This window comes from Delphinus delphis, chromosome 3 (genome assembly GCF_949987515.2).
Source record: "Delphinus delphis chromosome 3, mDelDel1.2, whole genome shotgun sequence".
In the NCBI taxonomy this organism is placed as follows: domain Eukaryota; kingdom Metazoa; phylum Chordata; class Mammalia; order Artiodactyla; family Delphinidae; genus Delphinus; species Delphinus delphis.
The window spans coordinates 143,992,089-144,018,284 of NC_082685.1; positions in this window are offsets into that span (position 1 = coordinate 143,992,089).

Below are 26,196 nucleotides of genomic sequence, written 5' to 3' on the forward strand. Positions count from 1 at the left end.
GGAGTCCTTAAGCACTGTGGTCCTGGGTACCATAACCCTCCCCAGGGCCCATGAACAGACAAATCACATACATGACCCCAAATGTTTGCAAAATATCCCTTCCACTGCCCACTGGAATAGTACAAACTAAGTAGTTAAGTCTTAGGAAGACTAGAGGCACCAAGCAAAAAAAGAAAGGGGAATGGGGAGATAGGAAGGGTAGCAAAACCCATTGTTTTCATCAGACCCTCTTTCCCCCAGGAATCTAGTCCACCAGTTGAGGAGATGAATGAGCTCATTCAGTGATCCTAAACCAAGTGTTTAAACACAACTCCAAACACCATCTGCCACATGCTAACTGTATGACTGTAGGTGACTTATCTAATCTTTCTGTTCCTCAGTTTCCTCATCTGTAAAATGGGAATAATAATTATACTACCTCAGAAGGCTGCTATAAAGGAGTTCACAGTCCAAAGCTCTTAGAAGAGTGTAAGCACACTGTGTAGCAGCAGTGCAACACTTAGCCAGCCCTTGGAAGTGCTTATTTAAATTTAGAGAGAATATATTTAATAAATCATATTTAAGATAAATTAAATTCAAATTTGAATAAAGTGTGCCCAGCACATCTGCAAAGACCTGTGTTGAGCCCTGGTCTCTGCAATGGAGGTTTTGCTTCCCTGCTGGGACTGATGCAGTGGCTCATAAAATCTAGAACCACACAGATAGCTATGACTATAGCTAAACAGAAATCCATGCCCACATTCACAGTGCCACTTTGCAGTCTCTTACAGAGGCTCCTGTGCCATTATTGTTTGCTTAACATTGTTGAAAACTTCTGACACTTTCATTTCCCTGTGGGTTTCTAGCCTCTTCTATTTTAACCTGTGGTTTCCAGCTTTTTTTCCGACTGATTTAATGTCTAAACATACAGGAAAATATATTAGTTAATGCCCTTGTTATTCCAGCCTCCAAAAGGAGCTTTTTTTTTTTTTTTTTTGAGGTACGCGGGCCCTCACTGTCGTGGCCTCTCCCGTTGCGGAGCACAGGCTCCGGACGCGCAGGCTCAGCGGCCATGGCTCACGGGCCCAGCCGCTCCGCGGCATGTGGGATCTTCCCAGACCGGGGCACGAACCTGTGTCCCCTGCATTGGCAGACGGACGCTCAACCACTGCACCACCAGGGAAGCCCCCAAAAGGTGCTTTTTCATTCTCTCTTCATTTCTCTGCAGAAAGCTATTATTATTTCTGTTTATGGTTCTACTCAGAGGTTAATAGAATTTTGTTTCTGTACGTGAGGCTCAGCAATATTGTTAGAAGAAAAAGCTGCCTGGTAAACAAAAGGTGAATCTTAATTTAAAAATTGAATTCTTAATTCTATTTCAAAGAACTATGGGCTGGATCAGAGTTCATGCCCACATTTCTGAAGGAGTGTTAGATGTTAAGACACTGCCTGGCAAAGCTACAGTTGACTTTACGAATGTATTTTATGACAATAAAGAAACAGCAACAAAACGTCTAACTTTTTCAGGCTGAAACATATTTGTCATACTGGGAGGGAGCATTCTATAATATAAGGTTCCTCAAAGTGTGGTCTTTGGACTGCGAACATCAGAAATTCCTAAAATGTTTGTTAAAATTTCCAAGGCTCTGGCATAGGCCTAGGAAAGCAGTTTTCTGGGAAAGATCCAAAGACGCTGATCTCCAGAATCCTCCGCTAATTTTGCGCATACTAAGGTTTTTGAACACATGAATGAAGTCCCCAGAAGATGTTACCTTAATGATTCTGATATTTAAACTGAGGAAAGTCCTGAATGAGAGCCAAAGTTTCAGAAATCAAGGTAATCTTGGGACAAGGAAACCTCTATACCTAAGATATTGGTTTATAAATAAGTATCAAACTTAAAGAAAGTATAACCCAACAAAAGGGATACAGAAAATGAATCAATTATTAGAAGACAAGTCCATAACAAGTGATAGTCAATTCAAGGGCTTTGAATTGACATATAAACTTTGAGGATCCCATTCTTCACAGGATGTCCCTTGGAGATGCTGCTGGAAATTGACCCCAAGGAGGCTCATATTTGATATTTTGAGGATGTAGTAGACTTGACTCTATACTGCACATTCCCCCATTAGATTATAAGTCCTCAAGGACAGAAACTGGGTCTCTTGTATTCTTTGTGTCTCTGGAACTAACAGAAGGCCTGGTAATAATTGATAATAATAGATCTCAGCAAATGTTGAGCTTATATTGGCTGCTCAGAAAGTACTGGCTGAAATGAACTGGAGGAAGGATCACTTTGTTGGGAAGAGTACACCATAAAGGAGGAAAGCCGGCCTAGTTCAATGAGATATGAAGGTGAATTTACAAAAGGCACACACGTCATTACTCAACATACCCTTGACATTTCACTAAAAATGTCTGTCAACATCACATTTTTCCATTCTGTCCTGACAGTATTGCACGCAGTTTTGTGTACAAAGTTTCATCACTGTCTCTCCCTATGTCCTTGGTCATGTCCATCCAGAATTTTGCTAACCTTCAACTGTATTAATTTAGTAATATAACATATTGAATTTTCATAATACTGAACTCTGTTTTATAAAATAATTACACTTTAAATAAACTTCTCTCTTTGGATTTATTTTTATCTCTAGGGCTGTTTTTTAGTTTATTTCATAATGAGTATGGCTTAAAAATATTTCTTTAAATAAGGCTTTTTCTTTTTATCAGTTCCACTGCAATATTAAGATACAAAAGAAGTTCTTCCATTGGTTATGACAGCCCCTGGTAAAACTGTACATGAAAGAGCAGCCTTTTTGACCTCTGACAATCGCTTGTGTTAAGGAAAAGAGAAAACAGATTTTGGTAAGTTTTATCTCCCACAGTACTTGATCCCTTTTCAGGTGTGCAGGAGTTGGAAGAAAGATTTGACTTTATTCTTGCAAAATCCTTCCTTCTGTTTCTGAAAGACAAGTTGGTGAAAGCAGCTTTTACACATTGAAAGAGCTTTGACATTTTTATGAATTACACAATAATATGAGCTAAGGGCAAATAAATGAAAGGGCAAATAAATGAGGGCAAATAATATGAGCTAAGGGCAAATAAATGAAAAACACATAGATTAACAATCCTGTCAGTCATATATGTGTTTAAAAATTAAGAGGAAAAATATGTTGTGATACAATACATGTAGAGATTTTACTGAACCAAAACTGTATTTGGGACGTAATTGACAGTATTCAGGAAGCCTCTGGGGATAAAGACTTTCAGTACATTTTCTACAGTTATAATTTTTATCAGCCTCTTGGGCCTTCTTGTTATGTAAGCATGCAGGATGCAGTTATTTGTGCAGAAAGAATAATCTAAAGAAATCAGATTTACTTAGAGTCTGTTTATTGTGTTGGCCTACCAAAGTGAAGTGGATAACCACAGCCTGAAATACCATGTTAGAAAAGCCCTTAGAGATTATTGGCGACCCTTTCATATTGATATGGGGCCAAAGATTAAAAATTACTTGCCTGAGATTATACAGCAGGTAAAAGTCAGAATTAGGGCTGGTTGATATTAATGATATTAATTCCTGACTCTGCAGCAGGCATTTAATGAAATTAAAATCTTCGACTTATGCAAAGTAACTATGTGATACAAATATTTATTTTTTAATGTACAGTGTTATAAAAGAGCTCTGAATATTTAGTATTGCAGAACTTTTATTCTATGATTAAACTGATCTTGCTATAAGAATACATGCATTTGTTAAATATATTTTATATATGTGAGAAATCTACCTTATTGGTGGATAACACTGAATGGAGAATTGATTCTTAGGTGCTTACACTGTTTGGTTAATGTACTTAGTATCACATTATCAAAAGATGAATCAGGTTTGAACCTTGTACAACTATTATCCTTCTTATTGTTTAATTTTTAAAAACAATTTTTGTAGAATGGGAGAAATGGGCTGGTATGAGATTTTTCTCTTCTGAAATCAAGATGCTGCTTTTGTGAAATAAAATAAAAAAGAATATAGAAAACATTTAAAAATGAAAGAGTTCACAAAATTTGTAGGCAGTGGGAGAAAATCTTGAAAGGAGAAGTGGCTTTGATTAAGTAAATCTTTGATTTATTCAGTTTGAACTATCCAATGTTGCATCTAAAAACCATTGTAAATTTTTATGATCCTTCCAAGTTGATGAATAAGTGTATGTCTTTCCTCTATGGTAATTTTTCTATTGTGATAAGGTCTTTATTTGACTAAGATAATTTATCCTCTAGACAGATCATTAATGCTGTGTGATGGCTGTATGTGCTCAGAATACCCAGACAGTCGGGTATCTTATTGTGAATTTTCATCCAAAACTTCAAATTTAGGTCTCTAAACAGATAAACATTTCTCAGAGCCATTCTGTCTGCATATCTGTGTCCCATGTGTATATGCTTATCACATTCCAGATTCTTCTATTTCAAGGCCATTATAATTTATCACCATGAGTATCTGAAGCATGAGATTACAAAAATTTTGTTCCAGAAACACTGTCAGCCTAGGAATTAATTATAGACAGAACAAAAAACAAAACAAAAAAACTTCACTTAGAGTTGAATCCAACCTATCATTGTCGAAAGGGTATCTCAACTCGAGTTATTATTTATTCCCCATTATGTATTTTAAGGTTTGAATTTTGTTGTTATAATGTCTTTTTAAATCATTTTATTAGTGTATTAAAGGAAAATAATAGGACTACACCAAAGTAAAAAACTTCTGTATATCAAAAGACCTTCAACAAATAAAAAAGCAGCCATAGAGAATGGGAGAAAATAACTGCAAATCATATATCCGTTGAAAGGTTAATATCCAAAATACATAAAGAACTCATACAACTCAATAGCAAAAAACAAAAAATTCAACTAAAAAATGGGTAAAGGATGTGAATAAACATTTTTCCAAAGAAGACATACAGATGGCCAAAGGGCACATGGAAAGATATTCAACATAACTAATCATCAGGGAAATGCAAATCAAAACCACAATGAAATATCACTTCACATCTGTTAGAATGTCTATTATCAAAAAGACAAGGAATAACATGTTGGCAAAGATGTGGAGAAAAGGGAACCTTCATGCACTGTTGTTGGGATTGCAGCCACTATGCAAAACAGAATGGAGATTCTTTAAAAAATTAAAAATAGAACTACAGTATGATCCAGCAATTCCACTTCTGGGTATTTATTCACAGAAAACAAAAAACTAACTCAAAAAATGCATACAGCCCCGTGTTCTTTGCAGCATTATTTACAATAGCCAAAATATGAAAGCAACCTATGTCCATCCACAGATGAATGGTTAAAGATGATGTGTATATATATACATATATATATATGTATATATATACAACAGAATATTATTCTGCCATAAAAAATGAAATCTTATCATTTGTGACAACATGAATAGGGCTTGAGGACATTAGGCTAAGTGAAGTAAGTCAGGCAGAGAAAGACAAATACTATGTGATCTCGTATATATGTGAAATCTAAAACAGCAACAAAAGAATAGATACAGAGAACATATTGGTGGTTGCCCAAGGCAGGGGTGAGGCGGGGGCTAAATGGGTAAGTGGCATTAAAAGGTATAAACTTCCAGTTATAAAATAAATAAGTCATGGGGATGTAATGTACAGCATGACTATAGTTAATAAAGCTATTGCATATTTGAAAGTTGCTAAGAAGATAAGTCTTAAAAGTTCTCATCACAAGAAAAAAAATTCTGTAACTACATATAGTTACAGATGTTAACTAGACTTATTGTAGTGATCAGTTCTCAACATATACAAATATTGAATCATTATGTTGTACACCTGAAACTAATACAATGTTGTATGTCAGTTGTACCTCATTTTTTTAAAAAGGAATAATAATAGAACAAACCTCATAACTTCATTGTAAGGGTTTAATGAGTTAATACATGTAAAGTATTTAGAAAATTGTTTAGGTATTATTATTATTATTATTTGCCTTAACTTTGGAGGTAGATTGCATTATTTTTATTTAATCTTGAGGTTAAAAGTGTTCATCTTGAGTGTTAACCTGAGTTTTAATCCAGCTACGTGAGTATATTACACAGCTTGGGCTGCCATAATCAAAATAGACTGTGTTTCTCAAATAATAGACATTTATTTTCTCACGGTTTTGGTGGCTAAAAGTCCAAGATCAGGGTGCCAGCATGATTGGTTTCTGGTGAGACCTCCCTTCCTGGCTTGTAGATGCTACCTTTTGCTATGTGCTCACAGGGTGTCCTCTCTGTAAGAGCTCCCAGAGAGAGACAGAGAGACAGAGAGAGAGCTCTGGTGTATAGACACCAGAGTATAAAGACACTCTGGTATAAAGACACTAATCTCATCAGACCAGGCCACCCCGCTACATACACACCATTAGCTCATCTGAACCTAACTACCTTCCAAAGGCCCCACCTCCAAACATTATCACATTGAGGGTTAGAGCTTCAACATATGAATTTGGGGGAGAGGGGGACACAATTCAGTCCATATCAATGAACCTAGACAATATTTATTCTCTCTAAGCTGAGTTTCTCAGTTTGTAAAATGTGGATTAGAACACAACAGTCATTGTGAGATTTAAATGTTTATTTTCTTCTTCTGCCTGTTTGTATTGTTTTGTGAAGATTTCCCCCTGTACATACATGTACTGCTTTTTGTTATAAGAAAAATAATAATAAGACACAATCTCCTAAGAGGAAAGGAAGGGTCTCTCTTCTGTTCTTACTGGCTTTTTGTTCTGCCTGTTTTTTGCTTTCAAAATCCTTCCTGATGCAGCCTCAGACAATCTTTCCAGCCACAGTTCCCCTCTACTTCCCCAGGCAATGTATCTTCTTACCAAATTAGACTACTTTTCACCTCTATGCTCTAAGTCTGATTGCCTAGAATATGCTGTTTAACCAGATCTATCAGGTGAAATTTCACCTCTCTAAAGCTTTTCTAAATCTCTCTCTAGAAACAAAGTCTCTCCTTAGAGCATCATCAGTACTTTGGGCCATTCTTAGAAATTTTTTTTTTCATCTGCTTTGTATTATACTTAGCTATGTGCAATCATCACATATGTCCCTATTGGTGAAAACTCTCTGAATGAAAGAAACCAGATTCACTCCTACAGAATTTAGCACAAAGTAAGCTTCCACTTCCTAAATGGATTGAAACAACTGCAGGGAAAGCTGCTGGACTGAGATTTTTCTTTGTACTTTTAATGTAAAAAGAGATGGTCATATTCATTAGAATGAATTAAAAACCATGGAGGAAATGGCTTACTCAAGAGAAACAACCTCAAGAAGCAGTAATTGTATACACTAAGTTGTTGCATTAATTTAAATCTTAGTCAAGTATTCATTAAAGTAAATTCCCTGAAGATCAGTATCAGGCAACTCTTTATAAGCTTAAGTTGCTACTGCATATACTTGAATACAATAAAAATACTTTTATTCAGCATTTAAGAGTTTACAAAGTACTTCCCTGTATATGGATCATCACATCAGACCTGTGAGATGGATAAAAGAATGATTTTTATGTCAGCTCTACAGAACAAAAGTTCAGGTCGAAAGGATGTGACTTGACCAAGGTCACAAGCTATTACACGATGAAACCAGGACTAAATTGCAAATCTTCTTGCTCCTGATTGTCTTTCTGTGTCTTTCACCACACAGATTGTCTTAAAAACTACTCCATAATCTATGCATTTTGACAAATCAGACAAGTATCTTCCACTACTCTCCTGCCCTTAATCAGTATGTGAATTTTTGCTACACTCCAAGTTTTCATTTGATTAAGCCTTCAGTGGAACAGATTTCATCTGATTACAAAATCCTCAGAGAAAACCCTAATATGATTAGGCCAATCCATTTTTTTCCTATATGGCTTTCTATTACTTTAGTAAACTGCCGCACTGCATTTACCTAGTGTATTCAGTTTATAAAAACACATCATCTTAGTAATTCCGTATTTATTTAAAAAACCTCTGAAATACAGCTAAAGAGCTTCAATTTTACAAAATTCTGACAATGCTTCCCTGAAGAACGCATCAGTACATGTCAAATGATGTATGACGTACGACATACCACATACTAGTTTGTTTCTTATTAAAATATAACAACATTTGATCAAAAGTCCATAGATTTTAAGCACTTCTCATTGATGTATTTGCTAATAATTGATTTGCTTGGCTCTGGGTTATTGTTTCCTTTTATGTTTTTCTCTCATAATATGTTGTTCTCAAGCTTTCTTGCCAAAATTACTGTTTGTTTAATAAGTAGTAATAATTATAATTTCCACTGAGTAATAACTTTGATTATATTTCTCCAAGGAAAGGAAAACTCACCAGTATTTAGAATTTTTTTTTTTTTTTAGAATCCTTAAACAACCCCAATTAAATATAGGCAGATGGAATTCATTAGGTGATTTCCTCTGGAAGATGATGTTTAGTTCATTTATATTGTGTTGAAGTGGATGCTATGGTGGATTCCTTTTCATGTGACTCTCGGTTTTCTGAGTATGACCCTCTTTTTTTGGAAGATCTGGACTAACCTTTTAGACTTGCACCAGGACAAACGACCTCATCCTGGCAGTTAAGAGGCTTTCTCTGTACTTCTAAACCTTTGGCTTTGTTTCTTACTGTGATGTCCATTTGGCCTTGTTGGTGTTGTCATCGTGCCAGTTTATAACAGGGAAAGAAAGCCCTTCAGATTATAAGTGCTACTTCATTTAGATTCCAAGATCAGACCTTTCCATTGAGTCTCCTAAGAAGTTGTATGCACTACACTCTGGAGTCAAAACTCTTAGAGACAGAGTTCAAAGAGGTGTTTTGCCAAAGTAGTGTCATGATCGTTTAGGCGGTAAATGAAAATAGTGTGGCTCAACTTCAGGACACTGAATGTTTTGTGGCGGCTGGATTACTTTAAAGATAAACACTTTGTGAGAGCAGTGTGTCATAGAAAGATTGAAAACTTAGGTTCTAGTGATGTGGAAGAGTCAGGGTATCTGGGAAACACAGTAGCAGACCTGCCACCTTGTTCACACCTGACAACAAGGTGTCAGGATGACTTTGAGTTAAAGAAGCTGAATCTCAACCAGAATCTAAATCTGTAACTACAAAGTATAGTCTTTCCCATTTGGCTTATTCCTGCCAAAGGCTGCACCTGAGCCACATATGCTGAAAGCCTCTGGGTATGACACTCTAGTAGAACGTGGGAAAGGTCCTTTGAAAACCAATTATACCTGGAATGTTATGGCCTTAGAAATCCCATGTTTACCTAGAATACCATTTTAAACTAAAATGAATACAGAATTTTGATAAAATATAAACTCCATCTAATTGTTGGGAAGACCACATACAGATTGAAATGTGATAACATAGGTACAGATGTGCAATTGGATATGCAGGTTGTGGGTTCTGGATCATGTAAACAAGCTAATGTCAACAAATTTAAAAAACAAGAACAGAATCACAGCTGCTGTTTAAGCTGCTTCCTAAGAATAGCCAATCTGTATCAATATTTATGATGCTTTTTGAAAGAGGAAAGCACACTCCTTTTTTCAATTGAAGTATAGTTGATTTACAATGTTGGGCCAGTCTCTGCTGTACAGCAAAGTGACTCAGTTATACACACATAGACATTCTTTTTTTATATTCTTTTCCATTGTGGTTTATCACAGGATATTCAATAGAATTCCCTGTGCTATACATTAGGATCTTGTTGTTTATCCATTCTAAATGTAATAGCTTGCATCTACCAACCCCAAACTTCCAGTCCAACCCCCTCCCTGCCCCCCTCCCCCTTGGCAACCACAAGTCTGTCCTCTATGTCTATGAGTCTGTTTCTGTTTTGTAGATAGGTTCATTTGTGCCATATTTTGGATTCCACATATAAGTGATATCATATGATATTTGTCTTTCTCTTTCCAACTTACTTCACTTAGTATGATAATCTCTAGTTGCATCCATGTTGCTGCAAATGGCACTATTTTGTTCTTTTTTATGGCTGAGTAGTATTCCATTCCACATCTTCTTTATCCATTCATCTGTTGATGGACATTTAGGTTGTTTCCATTTTTTGGCTGTTGTGAACAGTGCTGCTATGAACATAGGGGTGCATGTGTCTTTTTGAATTATAGTTTTGTCCAGGTATATTCCCAGGAGTGGAATTGCTGGATCATATGGTAATTATATTTTTAGTTTTCTGAGGAACCTCCATACTGTTTTCCATAGTGGCTGTACCAACTGACATTCCCACCAACAGTGTAGGAGGGTTCCCTTTTCTCCACATCCTCTCCAGCATTTGTTATTTATAGACTTTTTAATGATGGCCATTCTGACCAGTGTGTGGTGGTAACTCGTTGTAGTTTTGATTTGCATTTGTCTAACAATTACTGATGTTGATCATCTTTTCATGTGCCTACTGGCCATCTGTATGTCTTCTTTGGAGAAATGTCTATTAAGGTTTTCTGCCATTTTTTTGATTGGGTTATTTGTTTTTTTTTTGCTGTCATTGTTGAGTTGTTTGTATATTTTGGAGATTAAGTCCTTGTCTGTTGCATCATTTGCAAATATTTCTCCCATTCTGTAGGTTGTCTTTTCGTTTTGTTTATGGGTTCCTTTGCTGTGCAAAAGCTTGTAAGTTTGACTTGGTCCCATTTGTTTATTTTTGTTTTTATTTCTATTGCCTTGGGAGACTGACCAAAGAAAACATTTGTATGATTTATGTCAGAGAATGTTTTGCTTATGTTCTCTTCTAGGAGTTTTATGGTGTCATGTCTTATGCTTAAGTCCTAAGCCATTTTGAGTTTATTTTTGTGCATCGTGTGAGGGTGTGTTCTAACTTCATTGATTTATGTGCAGCTGACCAACTTTCCCAGCACCACTTACTGAAGAGACTGTCTTTTTCCCATTTTATATTCTAGCTTCCTTTGTTGAAGATGAATTGACCGTAGGTGTGTGGGTTTATTTCTGGGCTCTCTATTCTGTTCTATTGACCCATATGCCTGTTTTTGTACCAATACCACACTGTTTTGATCACTGTAGCTTTGTATTATTGTCTGAAGTCTGGAAGAGTTATGCCTCCTGCTTTGTTTATTTCCCTCAGGATTACTCGAGCAATTCTAGGTCTTTTATGGTTCCATATAAATTTTTGTATTTGTTCTAGTTCTGTGAAAAATGTCATTGGTAATTTGATAGGGATTGCATTAAATATGTGGATTGCTTTGAGTAGTATTGCCATTTTGACAATGTTAATTCTTCCAATCCAAGAACATGGGATATCTTTCCATTTCTTTGAATCCTCTTTTATTTCCTTTATTAATGTTTTATAGTTCTCGGCATATAAGTCTTTCACCTCATTGGTCAGGTTTATTTCTAGGTTTTTTTCTTTTATTGGTGCAATTTTAAAAGGTATTGTTTTTTTACATTCCCTTTCTGATATTTCATTGTTAGTGTAAAGGAATGCAACTGATTTCTGAATGTTAATCTTGTATCCTGCTACTTCACTGAATTCACTTATTAGACCTAGTAGTTTTTGTGTAGAGTCCTTAGGGTTTTCTATATATAGTATCATGTCATCTGCATATAGTGACAATTTTACCTCTTCCCTTCTGATTTGGATACCTTTATTTCTTTTTCTTGTCTGATTGCTGTGGCTAGGACTTCCAATGCTATGTTAAAGAGAAGTGGTATGAGTGGGCATCCTTGTCTTGTTCCAGATTTTAGTGGGAAGACTTTCATCTTTTCACCATTGAGTATTACATTAGCTGTGGGTTTGTCATAAATGGCTTTTATTATGTTGAGATATGTTCCCTCTATTCCCACTTTGGTAAGAGTTTTTATCATGAATGGATGTTGAATTTTGTCAAATGCTTTTTCTGAATCTACTGAGATGATCATGTGGTTTTTTACTTTTCTTTTGTCAATGTGGTATTTTACATTGGTTGATTTGCATATGTTGAACCATTCTTGTGAACCTGGGATGAAACACTCTTGGTCGTGGTATATGATCTTTTTTATGTGTTGTTGGATTTGGTTTGCTAATATTTTGTTGAGAATTTTTGCATCTATATTCACCAAAGATATTGGCCTGTGATTTTCTTTTTTGGTGGTGTCTTTGTCTGGTTTTAGTATCAGGATGATGGTAGCTTCATAGAATGTCTTTGGAAGTGTTCCCTCCTTGTCAGTATTTTGGAAGAGTTTGAGAAGAATCAGTATAAGTTCTTCTTTGTATGTTTGGTAGAATTTGCCTGTGAAGCCATCTGGTCCTGGACTTTTGTTTGTAGGAAGTTTTTTTGTTTTGTTTTGTATTTACAGATTCTATTTCACTTCTAGTGATGGGTCTGTTCAAATTATCTATTTCTAATTGATTCAACTTTGGTGGGCCCTATGTTTCTAGAAAGTTGTCCATTTCTTCTAGGTTGTCAAATTTTTTGACATACAGTTGTTCATAGTATCAGTTGAGATTTCTCTGAAGGAGGAAAATGTTCTTAATCTTCAAAGATGTTAGAGACGTAAATTTAAGACTGATCCACAGGCACGTGTCACAATTTCAAGGTTATGTGACTGAGGAATAGCTCTTCTAGAAACTCTGTCACCTACGTGAGAAAAAGGAAATTGCAGGATCATGTGGAGTTTGGTTAGACTTTGGTGCAGCCTCACCAGCCTTGGAAGTTGGTAATGAAAATTCAATTCTTTAGAAGTTATACTTAGGTATTCCAGGATGATTTTCATTATCAAAATATGTATTGATTAAATCATGTGTATATTTTATTGAAAACCTTTAATGCCATTAGACATGGTAAATGAGCTCCCAGATGCCATCCAAGATGACCTCCAATGAACTTCACCACCTGGTATTCACGAATAGTGTGGAAATGACAGTGTGTGACTTCTAAAGCTAGGTCATTAAAGACATTGCAACATCTGCCTTGCTCTCTTGGATCACTCTGGGAAAGCCAGGTACAGCAACCTTCTGGAGAGGTCCATGTAGGGAAGAACTGAGGTCTCCTGCCAACAACCAGCATTAACTTGACAGACATGGAAGTGAGCCACCTTGGATGTGGATCCTCCAGTCCCAGTCACCTTCAGGGTATGGCAGTGCCATCTGACATCTTGACCACAAACTCAGGAGAGACCCTAAACCAGATCCACTCAGCAAAGCTGCTCCCTAATTCCTGACTCAGGAACTGTGAGATAATACATGTTTATTGTTTTAAGATACTAAGTATGGGGGTAATAGTTTATGCAACCACAGAAAATGAATACAAATATGTAATGTATTGTTCTCCATAACCTAGTTCATCAAAAATGTGCTTCTGGCTGAGACTCTTGCAGATCTTTTTCAAAATGCTGGAGTCTAGATCTTAAAGGGTAACCAATGACAAAAATGGGGGTAATGAAGCATTGTTTCAACTCTGCTTTAGTAACTTGGTCCTAGTGATTAGAGGAACCAGAAACATCCTGCTGGTGCCTCTGCTTTCCTCACTCTCTGTGGTTTGAATGCCATTTAAATGGCACCTGAATTGGAAGAACTCTAGAAATAAACATAATGGGTTCCAAACATTTTTGATTGAGAGCCTTAAATTCCTAGCTACATCATTGGGTAATTCAGAGGTGAAAGGACCAGTGAGGTGGTAAATATTTAACAGCATTGCACTGAAAATGGCTGAAGAGAGCAGCAGGAAAAGGGTTCAGTCAGAGCCCAAGATTCAGAAGGCAGACCCATTTCCAGTTCTCTTCAAATCCCTTGACCTTTATCTCATGTGCTACGTAGCAAAGTTGCAATCCATGGAACATAAGCTGGACCAGGCCAGGGCTGCAGGTACAATTGGCCATATGAGAGGCATGGGGGATGGGCTGTGAAAAATCGAAGAGAAGATACTGCAAAAGGACACTTCTTTTGGGATTTGAATAGTCCATTACTGAAAGAGGCATAAACTTGGAGAATACATTCAAGGGTTTGCAGAAGAATGTAGCCATTACTTGGAACATGGGAAGTTGATAATAGGGGCAGTTACTGGCAAGAAAGACTTTCAGAGTACACGGAAAGAACCAGAGTACCATCAGGATCACGTGAAGAGAAGTGACACCAGAGGGACATTATGCACATCTAGAGAACTTTTAAAACATCTTTTGAGAAGAGAGCGTATGGAGGGTAGCCAGAGAAGACAGAAGAGAATATCCCAGAAACACATGCTTAGACCCTCGCGGCACAGTGCCATAATCCCCAAGGGAAAGGTTAGTCTCTTAGGGTAAGAATGTTGGTTAGGAGGGGTCCTGGACAGATGGTTGTTGAATGCCAGCTTTTCAATAGTTAAATTGATTAAACATACAAATAAAACATAAACACTTCTTTTAAACATCTTTATTGGAGTATAATTGCTTTACAATGGTGGGTTAGTTTCTGCTATATAACAAAGTGAATCAGCTATACGTACACATACATCCCCATATCTCCTCCCTCTTGCGTCTCCCTCCCACCCTCCCTATCCCACCCCTCTAGTCAGTCACAGAGCACCGAGCTGATCTCCCTGTGTGATGCAGCTGCTTCCCACTAGCTACCTATTTTACATGTGGTAGTGTATATATGTCAATACATAAACACTTTTGATAGCATGTATGAAGACAACAAATAACTCTTTCATATGGCTGAGAACGTCCTCAAGAAAAAGAGTTTGTCTGTGATATCTTTGAGTGCTCAGCTACCTGGCATAACCCCTGGCTGTGGTTGGTATTCAGTAATATTTATTCAAAGACAAAATCAAATTTTAATAATCTCGTTGGGCAAGTTATGTGATTCATCTTTTTGACCCCCTGAGAGTCTCGGCAGCTAACATTTTTGCTTTGGGTTTGGGGTTGGTTTGATCTGCTCTTGCCACAGTTGCTGGAATTTTCCAGTTGGAGCGAACAATGGTTTCTCTTCCCCCCTCAGGGCCTCATATTGTTCACATGATACTGGAGGATCTCTCCTGTCCCAGGCAGCTCACCTATTAGTTCTATGCAGTTGCTCCTTTTTGCAAATGGAAAATCTGAGAATTTCACCAGGGCACACAGCTAGTGAAGAGTGCAACTGGGTTGGAACATTGACTTCTTGGCTACATCTCAGTTCATCTGACAACCTTATCAATAGAAATATATCCACCTCACTCCTGATTCCTGCCTCAAAATCAGCAGTAGCTGACCATGAGGCATGAGTTCTTTGTGAAATATAGAACTTAGAAAGTCAGTTTGGGTTCTACTTAAAATTGCTGAGTATGACAAGGGCTTGGAAGATGAGTTGAATACCCTGGGAAATAGTATTTTCCTTCTCACCCAGATATTGGCACTGTGGATTCTAATTTTCTTTGCTATGCCTTTCACCAGCTATAGATATCTAAGAAGCATGCTACAGGAAAAATAAGAAAGGTGACTCTCAGAAAGAGAAAGACGAATACCATGTGATATCACTTATATGTGGAATCTAAAATATGACACAAATGAACCTATCTATGAAATAGAAACAGAATCTCCATACTAGAGAACAGACTGGTGGTTGCCAAGGGGAGGGCATTGGGGGAGGGATGGACTGGGAGGTCGGGGTTAGCAGACGTAAGCTTTTATATATAGAATTGATAAACAACAGGTCCTACTGTATAGCACCGGGAACTATATTCAATATCTTATGATAAACCATAATGGAAAAGAATATTAAAAAAGAATGTATATATATGTATAACTGAATCACTTTGCTGTACAGCAGTAATTAACACAACATTGTAAATCAATCATACTTCAATTTAAAAGAAAAGAAAGACTGACTTCAGGCTATTCTATGTTTGCCATGCCTCCACCCAATCCCCATCCCTGCAGATCTACTACAAGTAGAGTCTTAGTGCTTCTCTGTGTTGCTCTGTGCCCTGGGAGGCATCAACCTCAAAGCCTGCAGTTCCTGGGCATCTTTGTCCCCTGGCTTCCCATTGGGTTTGGTGGGAGATCTGAGGGAAGAAAGAGAGATTGGAGTAGTTCTCCTCTTGCTCTCTCCCGGCTTCAGTACCAAGTTCTGGCAGAATCTGTGACCACAGCTCCTGTCAAGTCACCTCCCTTCCAAAGCTCCAGCTCTCATGAGGCTCTAGAAATACTATCTCTACATCCTGGATTCTTCATGCCTGGGGAGTCACAGCTTTCTTCTACTGACAAACCTTGGGAGCCTCCGTATCACTTGCCCGTCTCCTCAAGTTGCACGTAGCTCTGGAAGTCGTCTCTTTATTCATGCACTTCTAAGATCCCAGCTGAGTGAGCCTTTTGCTTCCTGCCAGAACCCTGCCTGATAGAGTCACTCTAGGAAAAATACCCCTCAGAGTCCTAAACAGTCTTTATAATCAGGATTTCCCAACCTCATTAGTATTGATATTTGGGGCTGGATAATTCTTTGCTGTCAAGGGAGCTGCCCTATGCTTTGGAGGATATGTAGGAGTATCCACATCCCTGGCCTTTACACACTAGATGCCAGTAGCACCCCTCCCCAAATTCTAACAGCTAAATATGCCTTCAGACATTGCCGAATGTCCCCTGGGTAGCAAAATTACCCCCAGTTAAGAATTACTGCTTTAAACATGTGTGGACCTAGAGATTGTCATACTAAGTGAAGTAAGTCAGACAGAGAAAGACAAATATCATATGATATCACTTACATGTGGAATCTAAAAAATAGTACAAATGAACTTATTTACAAAACAGAAACAGATTCAGACATAGAAAACAAACTTATGGTTACCAAAGGGGAAAGGGGCGGGGAGGGAGGGAGAAATTGAGAGTTTGGGATTAGCCAATACAAACTACTATATATAAAATAGATAAACAAGGTCTGACTGTATAGCACAGGAAACTATATTTAATATCTTGTAATAAAATGTAATGGAAAAGAATCTTAAAAAGAATATATATTATGTATATATAATATATATATACACACACATACGTATATATAAAACTGAACCACTTTGCTGTATACCAGAAACTAACACAACATTGTAAATCAACTATTCTTCAATTTAAAAAAAGTTTAAAAAAAAAGAAATTGGGTCATTTGTAGAGATGTGGATGGACCCAGAGTCTGTCATACAGAGTGAAATAAGTCAGAAAGAGAAAAACAAATACCATATATTAATGTATATATGTGGAATCTAGAAAAATGGTACAGATGAACTTATTTGCAGGGCGGGAATAGAGACCAGACATAGAGAACAGATGTGTAAACACGGCGGGGGGTAAGGGGGGGTGGGAAGAATTGGAAGATTTAGATTGACATTTATACACTACCATGAGTAAAATAGATAGCTAGTGGGAACCTGATATAAAGCACAGGGAGCTCAGCTCCGTGCTCTGTGATGACCTAGATGGGTGGGATGGGGGTGGGGTGAGAGGGAGGTCCAAGAGGGAGGGGATATACATATACATATAGCTGATTCACTTCACTGTACAGCAGAAACTAACACAACATTGTAAAGCAATAATACTCCAATTAAAAAAAAATACTGCTTTATATTAGTCATACTTTTTATAGAGCTTCATCTCTTTACGTCTCAGTTCCAATCCAGGGTTTATATCTGTGTCACTCATTAATAATCATAATACCATTTACAATTCATCTTTCATATATTATCTTATTTGAATTTCATAGAAATAGGCTCAGCCTATTTCAGTGCTGTGTGAAACCAAAGGTCAAAGAAGCTATGTGATTTCTTCAGAAGTGCTCAGCTACTAATGGGGGAAGTTGGACTGAATCCTCACCTTTGGCCTACAAGTCCCTTGTTTCATCTGTGTGGTTCTCAACCTGGGGGGATTTTGCGCCCCAGGGGACTTTGGTATTGTCTGGAGATATGTTTGGTTGTCACAGGTGTGTGGGAGATGCCACTGGAATCTGTTGGGTAGACACCAGGGAAGCTGCTCAACGTCCTGCAATGCACAGGACAGCCACTCACAACAATTATCGTCCCCAAATACCAGTAGTGCTGAGGTTGAGAAACCCTGATCTCTCCACTATGCTACATTGCCTCCTTAACCAGCTAGTACTTTTCTTTGACTTTTCCTACCCTTTCACATTTATAAAGATAAATTGAAGGCGTAAATTGGTAGTAATTCACATTTCAAGGAATTTAAATCATGCTGTTTAATTTTTAAAATGTAATAGCCCTGCCTCTATTACTTTTAATGTACTTTCTTCCCTATAGACTATGTTGGTTTAAAAAGTGTAGAGAGAAATTTATATTTTCCTAGTTAGATTTTAAAGCAATTTGGGAACATGGGAATGACAAAAGGGAAAGGAAAATTGGTAAATACTTTGAAATCTAAAGAGAATTTTTGTAACTTGATTATGAATGAAATATTCACAAAATATCTGAGGGCAGGAATAAAAGTTCTAATATTTTTCAACCTTGACCTAGATATATTGTAAACCGCGGTAATAAGGAAAAGAAGTTTTTAATGAGGTTAGAGTGAGCAAAAAGGGTATAAGAAATGTGGTATAGAGTCTGGTGTGTTGTTATTTTTTTAGTAGTCCTGGATTAACTCTAAACTCTGCTGCTTTCATTTTTTATTTTATTTTTAAATTAATACACAGTAACAGGCTATTTTGATATATCTTAACACCTGTATTTTATGTATTTTAATACACAAATGTATGGATTTGTGTAAATGCCATCACAAGCAGAACACAACAGTTGCATCACCCTAAAATTCTCACTTGATATCCTATTATTATGGTCATACCCTCACTAACCCTTAACCTCCTAGTAACCACAATTTTGTTCCTCATCGCTATCGTTTTGTCTTTTCTAGAATGTCACCTAAATTGAATTACAGAGCACGTCACCTTTGGAGACAGCTTTCAGGGACACGAGGCCTTTGAAATTTATTTTAGTTATTGGGTGGATCAATAGCTTATTAATTTTTTATTGCTGAGTCCCATTCCATTGTATGGCTATATCACACTTTATTTATTTATTTCTTGAAGGTTATTGGGTTTCCAGTTTGGGGGTTATTATAAATAGAGCTGCTATAAATTTTAGTGCACAGGTTTTTGTTGTTGTTGTTGTTTTTTAACATCTTCATTGGAGTATAATTGCTTTACAATGTTGTGTTAGTTTCTGCTGTATAACAAAGTGAATCAGCTATATGTATATATATATATATCCCCATATCCCCTCCCTCTTGCATCTCCCTCCCACCCTCCCTATCCCACACCTCTAGGTGGTCACAAAGCACCGAGCTGATCTCCCTGTGCTGTGCAGCTGCTTCCCACTAGCTATCTATTTTACATTTGGTAGTGTATATAAGTCCATGCCACTCTCTCACTTCGTCCCAGTTTACCCTTCCCCCTCCCCTTGTCCTCAAGTCCATTCTCGACGTCTGCGTCTTTATTCCTGTCCTGCCCCTAGGTTCTTCAGAGCCATTTTTTTTTTTTTTTTTTAGATTCTATATATATGTGTTAGCATACGGTATTTGTTTTTCTCTTTCTGACTTACTTCACTCTGTATGACAGACTCTAGGTCCACCCACCTCACTACAAATAACTCAGTTTCGTTTTTTTTTATGGCTGAGTAATATTCTGTTGTATATATGTGCCACATCTTCTTTATCCATTCATCTGTCGATGGACAGTTAGGTTGCTTCCATGTCCTGGCTATTGTAAATAGAGCTGCAATGAACATTGTGGTACATGACTCTTTTTGAATTATGGTTTTCTCAGGGTATATGTCCAGTAGTGGGATTGCTGGGTCGTATGGTAGTTCTATTTTTAGTTTTTTAAGGAACCTCCATACTGTTCTCTACAGTGGCTCTAGCAATTTACATTCCCTCCAACAGTAGTGCACAGGTTTTCATAGGAAAATAAGTTTTCATTTCTCTAGTGTAAATAGTTCAGGGTGAGATTGCTAGGTCCTGTGGTAAATGTGTGCTTTCCTTTATAAGAAACTGCCAGACTGATTTCCAGAGTGGCTGTAACATTCTGCATTTCCATCGGCAGTTAGATGAGTGTTCCAGTTCATCTGTATCTTCACTAGAACTTCGTTATTGTCAGAATTTTTTTTAAATTTTAACCATTCTAGAAGGGACTCCTAGTAGTAGGTATTTCATTGTAGGCTTAAAATTTTTTAAACCCTGCTTCATTTTAGAATAGTTTTATATTTACAGAGAATTATTAAAAGAAGCCCAGGAGTGCCCATATACCCCCGCCCAATTTCCCCAATTAGCAATATCTTACACTAATATGGTATATTTGTCACAATTAATGAACTGATATTAATACACTATTATTAACTAAAGTTCACATTTTATTCAATTTTCCTCAGTTTTACCTAATGTCCTTGTCTGTTCCAGGAACCCATCCAGGATAACACATTACACTTGGTCACCATGACTACATACCTCCTCTTGGCTGTGATAGTTGTCTAACCTTTTTTTGACTTTGATAACCTTGAAAGTTTTAAGGAGTCCTGGCCAGCTGTTTTGTAGAATGGCTCTCTATTGAGATTTGTCTGATACTTTCTCATCATCAGATTGGGATTATGAAGTTTGGTGAGAAAGAGCACAGAGGTTAGATATCATTCTCATCACATCATATCGAGACTACATACTATCTACTTGACATTATTGTTGATGTTGACCATGATCACCTGGCTCAAGTGGTGGTTGTTAAATTTTTCCACCATAGAGTTACTCTTTTGTTCCTTTTCCATACTGTGTTTTTTTCAAAGGAAGTTCCTTTGTCTACCACATACTTAAGGAGTGAAGAGTTATGCTCCAGTGTTTTACCTCCTTCAGGGTCAAGTAACTGCATAAATAAATTATTTGGAATTCTTCTGCATGGGAGATTTGTCTGTTCTTCCTTATTTATTTATTTGTTTATTCAATCATTTATATAAGAATGGACTCACGGATATTTATTTTATACTTTGGATTATAATTCAGTATTATTTTATTTTATTGCTCAAATTGTTCCAGCTTTGGTCACTGGGAGCTCTTTCAGTTTGCTCATTTTGTGTCATTTTGGTTTTTGTTTGTTTTGTTTGTTTCATACTCCCTTACTTTCTGGCACTACGAGATGTTCAAGGATCATCCTGTATATTTCCTGCCCCAGTTCTAGAATCAGCAATTTGTTCAAGGAGACCTGGTTCCTTTTATTGGTGATAGTATTAGAAACTAAGTTCTGGGTGCTAGGTATGCTCATTGCTACTAGGGTATTATTGCTTCTAGGCCTTCTCAGCTGATAGAGCAAGGAAATGTTTGTTTGTATACTAACCCATGTATACACACATACCCATAAATAATTCTATATGGTTGTCTGTATCTTTATTAAGCTAAGCATGAGTTTATACTGATGCCTCCAGCTCTAATCCATTGCCACATGAGTCATTCTATTTTCCTGCCCCCTATCTATAACCTCCCACTCCAACAGTGAGAAACCTGCCTCTGAAAATCTGCCATCTATATTCTAATTTATATGGACTGCGGTTTCAGAATTGTAAATCCATACTCCCATGGGATACAACTTTATCAGCTGGAGTACAGTGCTTATGTATAGTTTCTTTTGCCTTTTGTCGTATTGATACATACTCCACTCATTTCTAAAGTCACATAGATCAGCACCTTTTCCCCCCACCTTCTTCAATGAGGTTTTTTTCATACAATCATAATATGTTAGATTTATTTAGTCATATTTTACATTCCATCCTCGGATCCTCTAACCCCCTAAAGTTTTCTTTCTTTGCATCATTTAAGGTTTACTCCCTGGGTTTGACAAATGCATAGCGTCGTGTATCCCTCTCTAAGTATCATACAGAATAGTTTCACTGTCTTAGAAAATCCCCTGAGCTAGTAACCTCCTCACACCTAAACCCTGGCAACCACTGAGCAGTTTATCATCTCCATAGTTTTAACTTTCCAGATTGTCATATAAATGGAATCATAGAATATGTAATCTTTTACGACTGTCTTATTTCATTTATCAATATGCATTTAAAGTTCATAAATAAACATTCACATGCAGATTTTTGAATATACTTAAATTTTCAAGTCAGTTGAAAATGCAGATTTTTGAATATACTTAAATTTTCAAGTCAGTTGAGTAAATACCTAAGACGGTAGTAGCTGGATTGTATGTTAAGACTACATTTAGCTTTGTAAGAAACTGGCAAGCTGTCTTCCAAAAAGGCTTTACCCTTTTGCATTCCCACCAACAATGAATGAAGTTCCCATTGTTCCATATCTTCACCAGCCATTGGTATTGTTGGCATTTTGGATTTTATTCCAAATGTGTGTATTATTCCTAATTCCTCTCTCCTGTCCATTGTGACATTGTTATCATTCATTTCACTTCTCCATATGCTTTAGTCACCCAATGCATTGTTACTCTTATTGATTTAAACAAACATATCTTTTAGATTCATTAAAAATTCAAAAATTAAGATTTTATTTTACCTTCATTTATTACTGATGCTCTTCCTTTGCTTAGGTTGATCTAAGTTTCTGACGTATATCATTTTCCTTCTGCCTGAAGAATGTCTTTTAACGTTTCTTGTCAGACAGGTTCACTGGTGATGAATCCCCTGTTTTGTTTGTCTCAGAAAGTCTTCATTTCTTTACTTCTGAAGGATAATTTTGCTAGATATAGAATTCAGACTTGATGGATGTTTTCCTTTTCAACACTTGAAAACTTTCACTCATTCTCTACTTGCTTTATGTTGTATTTATTCTGTTTAGTATTATCTGAGCTTCCTGGATTTGTGGTTGGTGGTATGTTATTCATTTTTAAAAGTTCTGGGCCATTATGATTTCAAATATTTCCTCTCCTCCATTCCTTCTTTCTCCTCCTTCTGCTATTCCAATTATGTACATGTTATACCTTTAGAAATTGTCCTACAGTTCTTGGATGTTCTATTTGTAACATGTTTGTTATGTTTTTATTCTGTTTTGATATATAATTTTTCCTTTGCATTTCACCTTGGGAGGTTTCTACTGAACTATCTTCAAACTCACTGATTTTTTTTTTCCCCATGGCCATTGGCAAGTATACTGATGAGCCCATAAAAGATATTCTTCCTTTCTGTTACTATATTTTTGTTTTCTAGCACTTTCTTTGATTCTTTCTTAGAGTGTATATCTCTCTGCTTACATTACTCACTTGTTCTTGCATGTTGTCTACTTTTTCCACTAAAGCCCTTCACGTCTTCATCAAAGATATTTTAAGTTTATTAGCTCATAATTCCAAAATCTCTGTCATATCTGAGGTTGATTCTGATGACTGTTTTGTCTCTTCAGGATGTGTTTCTTTTTTCTTGCCTTTTAGCATGTCTTGTAATTTGTTCCTGAATGCCAGTAAATTCTAATGCTCTAAGGTCTTAGATACCTCACTCAGACACTCTGAACTCCATGCACTTCATCTGTAAAATGAGGAAATAATGCCTACTTATAAATCTGTTCTGAAGATTGCTTAAAAACAAGGTCTGTGCAAAGGTGAGACTTATGGCAGCCAAGGTGAGGTGCATGATTTGACATTTCTTGGAGGTCAGCTTAGCTGATCTTAAGAAGAAGCAAGTATTCTTTCTTCTTTGGATTTTCATGGCAGCTCTCTCTGTTTGGGGATGACAGAAATGGAGGGAGTGCTGAGAATGGAGAACCAAATCCTATATACCAGTTGGAAAGTAACTAAGCCTAATGGTTACATAGGAAGCATTCAATCAGCCATCATTCCTAAATATGGAAATCTGTTTTCTCACACTAAGTGCCAGGTCATTTATTAGAGTCATCATAATGCATTTATATCTGCACAACCTGCAGTTTTCTGTACTAAAGACAAATGGGATGATAGTCATGGTGGGAAATTTGGAGTCAGGAGAAAAGCAGATCAGATACCACCATTTAGCCTATGATAATTTGAATCAGACCCGTCTAATGAAGAATACACTCACAGGGAAAGATATTTTTCAAAAGAAGAGGTTAAAATAGCCTCTTAGAGGGTTTCCCTGGTGGCACAGTGGTTGAGAGTCCGCCTGCCGATGCAGGGGACACGGGTTCGTGCCCCGGTCTGGGAAGACCCCACATGCTGCGGAGTGGCTGGGCCCATGAGCCATAGCTGCTGAGCCTGCGCGTCCGGAGCCTGTGCTCCACAATGGGAGAGGCCACAGCAGTGAGAGGCCCACGTACCACAAAAAAAAAAAAAAAAAAAAAGCCTCTCAGAAAACACACACACACACACACACACACCCCAATCAGAGTTATTTTAATTTCAAATTCCTTAATCTGAAAAGAAGTAATTTTAATATGCAGTTCTGCTCTTCTATATTTCAGTGGAAAGAAAGCTTTGGCGTTGCAGGTTTGGGGAAAGTCTACAGAAATAATCGGGTATTTACTATTAGAGATACAGTGAGTATACCTTGTGTGTCAACTTTTCTTAGTGTTGAAAATAGTACCTGTGAAAGGCAGAATAACGGCTCCGAAGATGTCCATGTCTTAATCCCTGGATCCTTTGAATGTGTTACCTTACATGGCAAAAAGGACTTTGTAGATATGATTAAGTTAAGGAGATTGAGATGGTTCCATTGAGGTGGGAAGTGAGATGGACATTGGGATTATCCAAGATTCCGGGTGGGCCAAATCTAATCTCATGGGTTGGTAAAAGCAAAGAAGCTTTCCCGGCTGTGGTCAGAGGGAGATGCGACTATGGAGGGATGGTCAGAGAGATCCAATATTTCTCTGGCTTTCAAGATGGTGAAAGTAGGCTGTGAGCCAAGAAATGGGAGTAGAAGCTGGAAAAAGCAAGGGAATGGATTTTCCTCTAGAGCCTCTGGAAAGTAATCGCCCTGTTGACACCTTGATTTTAGCCCAGAGAGACCAGTGTCAGATTTCTAACCTACAGAAAGATAAGAATAAAGTTGTTTCAAGCCAATAAGTTTGTGGCAGTTTGTTACAGCAACAAAGAAAGCTAATACCTCACTATTTTAGAAACTAATTGTATTGTTTGCAATAGTTCTACCGCTATTCAAAAGATAAAGCTTTTGTAGTTCTCCCTACAAACGTCCAGATCCCAGTACTGTATTTGATAGATTACCAATATGGCATTAACGTCCTAGAAATAATTTTGACCATTATTTCAATTTTGAATATTAAAATCCTTTTGAAAAATATCAATCCTGAACTTCATGACAACCTGCCTCTTCATAGGTTTAGCAGCACAGTTACAGTAGCTAAAATGATTTCCAATTTTTAGGAGACAAGACACATAACCGAGACCTCAGATTTGCAGAAATGTGTATGCTTCTCTCTAGCTGTAAATCTTTCATATGCTATTATTGGCTTGTTGTATGAGTCAATGCATTTCCACATCTTACAAGTTTCATGGTCCACTGAAAAAAAGTATAAAGAGAACATGGGGCAGCAGTGCATTTTCTAAAGCTAAAAACTAACAACAGACAAATGGGCCCATGATCCTATTAATCATAGCAGAGATCAGAGAAGGATAATATTTCAATGTAATTGAAAAAGATAGCACATAATACTAAGAAAAGTAAAATTCTGGGGTTTTATAGCATATAAAAAGAAAACTGTCCAACATCTAGCAGTCCAAGGAACTAAAAGTTAGAGGGTACAAGTCATCCAAAAACTTCCTTACTTAGCTCTTGGTATGTGTGTTGGAGGAATCAATAAAATCTGCTTCAGGGAAAACTCAGCCAATTTAAATAAGAAATAAACACATGTGACCACACACATCAAATGAGTGACAGCTACATTTGTTGTGAATCCCCAAGAAGTTGATGTTTTTTAAGAATATATTTCTCCTTTCCAAAGATTTCTTCAGAGAGACAGTTAGTAATATAAGGACCCTAAGATTAGCACCAGAATTGTGGTAATTGAAATTTTCTGCTCTGAAAAATATTCCACAGGACAGTTCGGCATTGTGGGCTCCTCAGTATTGCTGCTACAGTTATGGTAATTGAGAGATTTTTGCTTAAAAAATTAGATTAAAGCACATTTGAAATCAACAGGAAATGTGACAAAATAACCAACAATTATTTTTCCCAAAATACAGTAACTGAAAACATGAAAGCTTAAGTTTTTACTGGTGAAAAATTTTTTTTCTTTGTTGAGGACACATAGGCAGTTTATTCTCAATTTTTTTATTACATATCTTAGCAAATATAACTT